General features: G+C 44.3%; 1 long non-coding RNA gene across 1 annotated transcript in view; it reads right to left on the bottom strand.

Annotated features, from left to right (window-relative positions):
• Positions 1-5,431: 5,431 nt before the first annotated feature.
• The window catches only part of LOC309525477, a 45,431-nt gene continuing 41,532 nt past the window's right edge, over positions 5,432-9,330 (bottom strand). The window contains exons 3-4 of the long non-coding RNA XR_014216328.1: positions 8,027-8,171; positions 5,432-6,071 (exon numbers count right to left, since the gene is read on the bottom strand). This is a non-coding gene — a long non-coding RNA (uncharacterized lncRNA). The remainder of the gene's footprint in view (positions 6,072-8,026; positions 8,172-9,330) is intronic.

Here is a 9,330-nt window from a genome sequence, read left to right as displayed (position 1 = left end):
TTCCATGTGAACACTCCCACAGGCCTTGCTGCGCTGAATCCTGGAGGATTGGTGGGGGTGTTATGGGGAAGTTCAAACACACACTGCTGTACTTGTGAAGACTTCCTCTGCAAAGCTTCCTCTAAACCAGGGGTCAGCAAACTTCTTTAGCTGGGGGCCAGTCCACTGTCCCTCAGACCTTGTGGGGGGCGGACTATATTTTTTTTGGGGGGGGAATGAACGAATTCCTATGCCCCACACATAACCCAGAGATGCATTTTAAATAAAAGCACACATTCTACTCATGTAAAAACACACTGATTCCTGAACCGTCCACGGGCCAGATTTTGAAGGCGATTGTACCAGATCTGGGCCCCGGGCCTTAGTTTGCCTACCTATGCTCTAGACTGTGCACGAACAAGGAGGTGAAGCTGTTGAGAACATTCACTTCCCCCTTTCTTACAATCGCTGAGGGCTTTGGTCATGTTGCAATGTGGTGGAATGTTGGGAGACTGGGACAGAAGGCTGAGAATTGTTTTTTTACATACGTACATTGCAATATTCACAAACTGTAACTGGCAGCAAAGCTAGTGCTTTTGGATGTGGCAGACCTTTGAAAATTTGCTCCTGGTGTGTAAGGTGCTAGGTTTTCTTCATGAGCATAAGACTTAGCAAGTCTCTGGAATCCACAAGGTTCTTCAGGCAAAAGAACATTTTAGGCCTGCAGACTGAAATATCTGGGTCTGACAAGAGACGTCATTCTGTTGAGAACGCAACAAAATCTCGGCTGGATCAAACAAAAGTCTCTATTCCCATAGAAGCCTATGGGAAGGCTGTAAGCAGGACATGAGCAAAATAGCCTCTCCTGCTTGTGTTCCCTAGCAACTGGCATTTGGAGGCACACTATCTCTGATATTGAGGGTGATACATAATCATCATGTTTGGTAACCATTGATAGGTTTTTCTTCCCTGACCAACAGAAATAAAGATCAGGTATCTTAGAGGGAAAGCTGGTGCCTACCTGATGTTCTCAAATGTAGTTTTAAACAGTGCATCCATTCAAGCATAAGTGTTTCAAAAAAAATAAATGGTAAAGAGAGACGATAACAGTATCTCTGCAAGCACATCACTAGAGGGCATCAATGGGGATGGAATCACTGTTCTTATTTCACAATAGAAATAGATTCATGAGAATGACAGCAGAAAATAGGAAGGGGACAAAACAACCTTAAGGTCCAATGCAAAAACAAACTTCCGGGATCCTGAACTTCTGATTCATAAGCATAATCAGAGAGAGAGAGAGAGAGAGAGAGAGAAAGGAAGGAAGGAAGCCTATATTCTGCAACAGTCAGAAGTCAAACATATTTCCACCACCCTTTTTGTCCACCTGCTGCAGAATCTGCAGTGTGTTCGACAGAATTTTCCTATAGCTGGGGCAACGACCAAGCTACCAAGAGAGGGGTCTAAAAAGGAGCCAGGCAGACACATGTTTCATCTTGAGCAAGACACCCCTGCCCCAATTTGACCGGGGCTTCATACTACACATTTAGCAAAATGTTTAATGGAGCCCTTAACACCACAAGCCTGACAGCACGGTGGATTTGTCTTTTCAGCTGCTACTTTTCACCTTCACAGGCCAAGTCGTGATGCAAAGGCAGATAAATGAGAGAGGGGTGATTTCTGCAAAGCAGAATGGCTGCAAGAACTGGTTTTTGCCTCCGGCTCAGAAATCAGAATCATACCATTTAATACTGTCCCCTGACTGCAGTTTAAAATAGTGCAAAGGGCCTTTCTGTCAATTCTCATCCTCATTGCCACTTCTGTCCTAACCTTGCCTTTGACCCCACCAATTCCATCAAGCCTACCACAGAAGATGCAGATTCAGGACAGCCAAAAGAAAGGACCTCTCCACACAACACATAATTAACCCCTGTCGTGGAGCTGCTGCTCACCTGGCCTCCAGTTGGTGGGATAGAGGGGTATACAGGTGAGGCAGCGGCAAGGGTGGTGCAGTTCAAGCACACAAGCAGAGCCAGTCTAGTGCTCCTGCCTGCTGCCTTACTGTTCACCCTCTGCCTCCCAGGAAGCAGCTGCAACGCAACCAGCCAGAGGCCAGGCGAGAGGCAGCCCCTCACCCTCCCACCTGCTACTGTTTGAACTATGGAATTTGCGCCCACAAGAGGTAATGATAACCACCAACTTGGACGCCTCTGAATTTGGCTTTCAAGTGATGATGTTCACCCCACAGTCAGTGACAGTATGGCTCTGAATGCTAGTTGTCGAGAATCACAAGTGCTGAGAGTACGGTTGCACTAAAGTCCTGCTTGTGTCTTCTCATTAGGGCATCTAGTTGCCCACTGTGAGAGCAGGATGTTAGTTTGCTATTTATGTTGTCGTGCTTCCCTCCTCCCTTTCTAGCAGTTCCTTTAATTTTTATTAAACTATTCCAAAACATGTCATTTTTTCCTTTCGAATCACAGACATTTCAAAACTGCAAATATATACAAAAATGAAGCAGGTGCTACAACACTTGGACCAGCATTAAATCATCAGTTACAACTGGCTCTAAGAGGTTTGTTGGTTTGTTGGTTGGTTTCAAATGTAAATAACAGCTTCTTCAGGAAGCCTCTTTTCCACCCACTTCAAACAAGGAAACATGGCCCAATCAGCTGTGTACTCGTTCCTCAAAGTCAGGCAGCTGAGCTCTCTGCGGGCCCCCAGTCTACAAACAAATTGAATTTGTTTTACTGTGTAGGAATGTGAGCAAGGGATAACTGCAGATAGGGTTCCCAACTCTTGAGATGATAATTTAAAAATGCCTTTTGGGGAGAGGAGTGCTTTAGAACCAAGCTCAACAGGATTTAACAGTTTGAGGAGAGCTCGTGAGTTTTTGAATGTTCAAGGGCAGAGCCTAGAAGGGGCTCTAGGGTGAGACGCAGCAGTTTTTGCAAGGACTGTAAGCACTGCCTGATGCAAAGTTTGTTGGTTCAGAATGGCTGGTGGGAAGCAGAGGAGAGGAGAGAAGGAGACAGCCTTGCAGCTTGCTTTTTTGGCAAATGGGTAAACAGAAAGAAAGCATCCAGGTTTTGTTTTGTTGTTGTTTTTTTTTGGCCAGTTGGCAGTCCTACAAGTGTAGAAACTGTTCGTTGATTTTGGAGGAGATATATCATCCAACAATCCCTTTAAATTATTGCATGCCTTCCCATAAAAAGCTCACAGCAACATCTTCCAGAACGAGAGTTTAATTCAATCAAGCATCTTTACAATTACAGTAAGGGCGCACCACACAACCAAACATGGCATTAGGGAAAATCAGAGGTTAGTTCCTGCAGTGATGTTGCTCTTGACTATCTAACTACTTGAATGGAATACACCACTTCTTATGCAGGTGAGGAGAATGAACGCCATGAATTTGACAGGGGCAGTAGCTCTTTCACATTGCACATTTTCTCCTGCCCTGCCCCAATTTCCATGCATTAGGAGGGGACATCAGAGCTGCAGAGGTCTATGCATGTGGACCTCTACATGTTCAGGGATCCCTTGCAATCTGTGCTCCAGAGTGCATGGAAACTTACATGCTTAGGTATGTAGGCTTCCCTGCTGCAGGTTCATTGTCATTGGGGCCAGTACTGTCTGGAGTGGTGGTGTGCAGCCATGGAGCTACCCTCCCAACACAGATGTTGTTGCAGCTTACCTAGACAGGGCTGGGGCAGAGCATTGTCAAGTTGCACAGATACACCGGCTAAAGCACCTGTGTATTCATGCAGTCCTAACCTGCTATGCTCCAGTCCTGACCAAGTAAGCTGCAGAAACATCAGTGTTGGGAAGAAAGCTCCACCCCATCTCAGCAGCCAGTACTTCGGGCTATTTTCTACCTCCACTGTTGGGTGCAGTATGCCTCTGATTACCAGCTGCTGAGAATCACAAGTGGGGTGGGGTGAAATGTTAGTGATAATCCCTTTCAAGGCACAGGCATCCTTTAGATAAAGCATGCTGGGAGGCTAGTTATAGTCTGCTATATCCACCTAAGCATGCATTCTTAATGCAAACAATAATAAAGTATGGATGGTATTAGAGCATCGTGCTTATGGAGCCCTAATTTCCCAAGGCAGAGTCTTGATTCTTGTCAATAGAAAAGGATTCCCCTCCTCCCTGTTTCCTTTGACAGCAGATGGGGAGGAGGAAACCTTTAATCAGGTCAAATACCTTTCCAGAATATTATGAACTATACTGACAATGTGTTGCCCCATTTTGACACTCGGTGATTCAAGTGAGAAGTTGGGAGGCAGGCATAAGGTTGACAGTCAATTTCTTGACATGGCCATGAAGTTTTAACAAAGCTGTGGAGATAATCACAGCTGTCAAGAATGCTCCTCTATAGGAACATGATGACAAAGGACAGGAGTCCCCCACCTGTAAGCTGCAATGAAGACAAGTTAGTCAATAGTGCCCAAGCGTTGCCATGATCTTTTGACCATTTCCTGCACAATTTTGTATGCATCTGCTCAGAAGTAGGATTGTAACCTTAGTATTTTTGTCATTTCTCTTATTTTTTGTTTGAAATCTCAGTTTAAGAGAGCATCACAGTTTAGCATCAACCAAAAACGAAGGATTTTTCTATGAATCTAAAAGTTGATTCTCTTTCCCTTCAATGAAGCAGTTGTCTGGAATGCAGCTTTTAAACAAGGTTAGAGTTATCCAGTTCTGACGCTTAGGATTGAACCCAATGAAGTAGTCCCATTAGTGCCAGGACTTCTGTCTGTGCAATGGGACTTTCTCTCCTCTCCTTACCCCGCATGTCCCCTGAACACATACAAACACAATTTGGCTCTGGAGGTTTTGGGGGAAACCCAGAACACATTGTGAGGAAAGAACGTGGAGAACCGAACTTAATGTGCAGAACTGAACTTAAGACTGAGGAAATGAGAAATTGAGAGAAACTAAAAATGACAGGTTGGCTCCTCCCTGGCTGTTGGAACCAAGTGTTTCTGGCAGGGAGAAGAAAGTAAGCTCCCTGAGGCTGCTGCTTCTCTGGCCAGTGGCTGTGGGGATTTGTGTTTCAAAATGGCCTCCAACCCCCCTCAGGGCATGATACTGCTTTAGTGCTGTCCACAGTCCCATCCCTCAAAAAACAGCAGGTGCAGACCCTCCAAATGTCCCTATTTTCCAGGGTCAGTCCTGGATTTACAGAAACCATCCTAGTTTCTGATTTGATCTTGGAATGTCCTGCTTTTCTTTAGGATGTCCCTATTTTCATCAGAGAAATGTTGGAGGGCATGGAGTTATGCGATCCCAGAGCCAAGGAGATAAGTAACTACACAACCTTTGGAAGACACCTGAAGGCAGCCCTGTATAGGAAAGTTTTTAAATGTGTAATGCTCTATGTTTTTATGTATGTTGGAAGCAGCCTAAAGCAGCTAGGGCAAGCCAGTCAGGGGGGTGGGGTATCATCATCATTATTCATTATCATTCAAAGTCCCTATTACTATTGGAGAAACGTTGGAGGGTATTCAGATGGGAATGTGCATCCCAGATCACACTGGACAGTTTTCTTTCAGATTTGCATCACCATGTTCATCAACATTCCATCTGTGCAAGCATGCTTTATTCCAGAAAGAAAAACTGCACACAAGAAAAGCTGTCACTCAAGCGTCTCTTTTGCTGGACCAGGACACAAAAGGAAGAGCTATAGCTAAGCATCTCTATCTCTGGTTCAGACTTCAATGATGATTCTGTTCAAATCACATCTAGTCTTAATAATTTAAATGGGGGAATCCTTATTTTAATCTTGGTTGTTATTCCATTCCCTAACCAGAGCAGGCTTTCCCCCAATCCTTGCCGTTGTGTGAACCTTTGAAGGCTCTGTAAAACAAGCCTTGGCCCAGAATGCATCACAAAGTCCTGTGGATCCGGGGATAATTGCCTGCCTCAAAGCCTCAGATGGAACACTCCGATACAAGAAACTCCAAAACTTCTGACATTTATCACTCTAAAAAGCAGCTAGTGGAAAAGCAAGCCGTATCAGATAAGATGTGTCAGTCAAGATTTCGATGCAGTTGGCTGCGGCTTGAAAAGGGCACATCACAATAGATCTGCAGAACAAAGTGCAAAGAATGTTAGATCTCCTGCAGCCTGAGAATTTTCACAATGGGAACAATCTCTGTAATTGATAATGAGCACTCATGGTTCCCGCATGTGAACTTTAGTTGGGAGCAGCAACCGTGAGTGCGCTGAGAACCAGCAATAGCTCATTCAATTTATCCCCAGAGATCAGCTTATGTTAAAATACTCGGCTGAGTTATGCATGGCACACACATACAAACACACGCCAAATCAGGAATCACCATTTTCTAGATCTGACTGATAAAATGAGCAGAGTAACTTAAATGTTTGGGTAGGGGGTGGAGATGCCAACACTGAAATGCAAAGTTCAATTCTTTCCAGCTTTTGATCTTGAAATAATACTCTAATTTATATGTACAGGTGCAAACGTACAAATAATTGCTATAATTTAAGTTGAAATACACTACGGGCACAACCACATCATACGTCTAGAGCACATTTAGCTCACATTTAAAGCGCATGGTTTTCCCCAAAGAATCTATGGAACCGTAATTTCACCTTCAAAAAGCTACAGTTCTCAGCTCCCTTAAAAAGCTACAGTTCCCAGAATTCTTTGGGGAAGTCATGTATGTGCACACAGTCTTTGTTCTGGGTTTATTGGGCCAGGCCTAGACACAGTTCTTCTGATGAGACCTTTGCTAATTTATTACATTTATATTCTTCCTTTTCTTCCACGGGAATTCAAGGTGGCGTACATGCTTTCCCCTTTTATCCTGACAACAGTCCTGCAAGGCAGGTTAGGCTGAAAGATAGTGACTAGCTCAAAGCCACCCACTGAGCCTCATGGCCATGACAAAATTTGAACTTGGCTCTCTCCAGTTCTAGTTAAGGATGGGGGAAAGGTTTTGTTCAGTTCCCATTTCCCAAACCCACAACTCCCATTTCCTTCAAATGTTGTGGTGTACTTCTCCAACTGAAAAATAGGTACAAAGATGGGGAATAGGCAAAAGTGTGTACAAAGGGCATATATTAGTTAAAATAGCACACAAAATGCATCATATTAGTAGCAATTGCTTGCAGAAATAAGTATATTAGGAGATATATAGCCTAAAATGCTGTTGAATTTTCATGATGACATTTGTGGGTTTTTCCAATCACAATGAATGTGGAAACATGGCCAACAACTGTATTTATGATTTGGAAAATGAAAAACTGAAACTGATGGATTCATCTGCCCCTAGTCTGAATCTGATACTCTAACCACTAGATTGCAAAGCTTTCTGCTGCAGTTATTCTTACCACCCTTGCTCCTCTGAAGTAGGGTTTTATCCTGAAAATGCATGGGAAAATTTGGACTTCCTCTGGAATCCCCATTTACTCAGCCAAGGGACAACAGTAATTAGCATAATCTTCATGTGGTGAATGCTTTTTCTTTTCAATCAAGTTTTCAAGATTTCTGTGTAAAGGTTCATCACAGATGATTCACTGTATTAATAATCACTTTTTACTGTGTTTTTGGTGACTAAATTACAATGCTACCTTTTCTTTTCCTCTTTTAATGTTGCCACAAGCCACACTGTACTGTTTGGTGGCTTAGGCACTAACAATCAATGCTCATTACTGGGAAACAGAGGCTGGCTTGGGATGCAGGCCACAGCTACATGAGGCCTTTGTTCTTCAGTCCAGGAAAGCACATGCCAAGAGGGAGGGAGTAGAAAGAGGCAATTGTGAATTTGGCCACAGAAAGAGAGAGTGGTTTAAGCTTCTTCTTCTTTTTGCCCCAAGCAGTGAGAATCTTGGAGGGCAGGAGAGATGCTGCATTCGTTGCACAAGAGATGCCAGTGCAAGACTAGCATTGACTTTGTGTCGGTACATTTGTGTACCTTACACCAGATCAAACCATTGGTCCATTTAACTCAGTATTGCTCTCATGGACAGGCAGCAGTTTTCAATGGGTTCAGGCAGGGGACATTTGCAGCCTTACCTGGAGATGCCAGGGGTGGAAGCTGGGATCTTCTGCATCAGTGCTATTTTCCTAGAAAAAGAGGTGCTGGAGCTCACTATGTTCTCTTATATTGGCAATGGCGCCCACCTGAGAGGTGCTGGAACTGATTTCTGGTGACGTCTGGCTGAAAAAAAAGCCTTGTTCTGCCTGCATTATCTCTGAACTACGGCACTATCCCCTTCTGAACACCTGCCGGATTCCCAGTTTGTTACAAAGCGTACCACACACCTGCATTTCTCTCACTCTCTCCTCATGAGGTAATGGGCTATGGTTGAAAAGGGCTGGCTCGGGAAAGTGAGGGAGGCACGAAACCACCTAATTCCCCAGCTCCCTCAGCTCCCATCATTTGCTGGCAGGTGTGAGCTTTCCCTGACAAACAAGGTGAGAGGCTGGTTTGTCAAAAGCTCCAGGTGGGCATCCCAAGGTCCAACAGCCGCTCACACCCTCTGGCTGACCTTCTGTGTTTTCCTGGCACCATGGTGCCAGCTGCTTTGCAAGCAGGGCCGCACAGCGGGGTTAGCGCTTAGCCTCGTGTCGGTTTCTAAAACAGTTTCCGTACACGGCGGTTTGAGTTGCCTCTGTGAAATGCAATCCCGTCCCTTTGTGGGCTCTGCGGGTTACAGAGGGTGGCGACGAGTAACCATAGAAACTATGTTGTAAAACAGCATGGGATTTGACGTGTAATAAAGTGCTACCACCATGCAAGCACCTGAGTGGAGTCCTTCAGTGTAATTATAGATGCACTTGTAACTAGCTTAAGCAGGAACAGTCCTGGGTACTGGAAGCAAAAAAAACCCAAAAAACCTTTTGGCTCACAGTATATGGCAGGACTGAGCCAAAATCTAGGTTTTCTATAGAGTTCCCCTCCTGTTTTTCCCTCCAACACCTTTTCGGAGGGAGTCATAGCAGAAGTGGAGAGCTTTCCGTGGTTTTCGTTTCTCATTTTTGGCCTGTTCGCCAGATTTTAAAAATAGTTGGGGACATTTAATGAAAAGGAACCAAGCAGCTCTGTTGAAATCTAGACCAAATAATGGTAGCTGAGTTCATTTGAAAATCAGGCCCTATTCAACAGCCAGATGGCTTTTTTTTTGGCCAGACGTTCTATTTTCATTCCTTTCAATAAAAGAAAAAAAGCAAATAAATGTGGGGAAAACAGTACATGATAAAAATGGCTTTGTGAGACACCAGTGGAGAGTCCTTCCCAGCTTTCTAGGAATGTTATCTGACATGGGACCACAAAAACCCCCACAACATTTATTATCAGAGTGCAATCCCATGAAAAT

This window comes from Podarcis vaucheri, assembly GCF_965113315.1.
Source record: "Podarcis vaucheri genome assembly, chromosome: 2".
Lineage (NCBI taxonomy): Eukaryota > Metazoa > Chordata > Lepidosauria > Squamata > Lacertidae > Podarcis > Podarcis vaucheri.
This window is presented reverse-complemented; position numbering and strand designations above follow the sequence as displayed.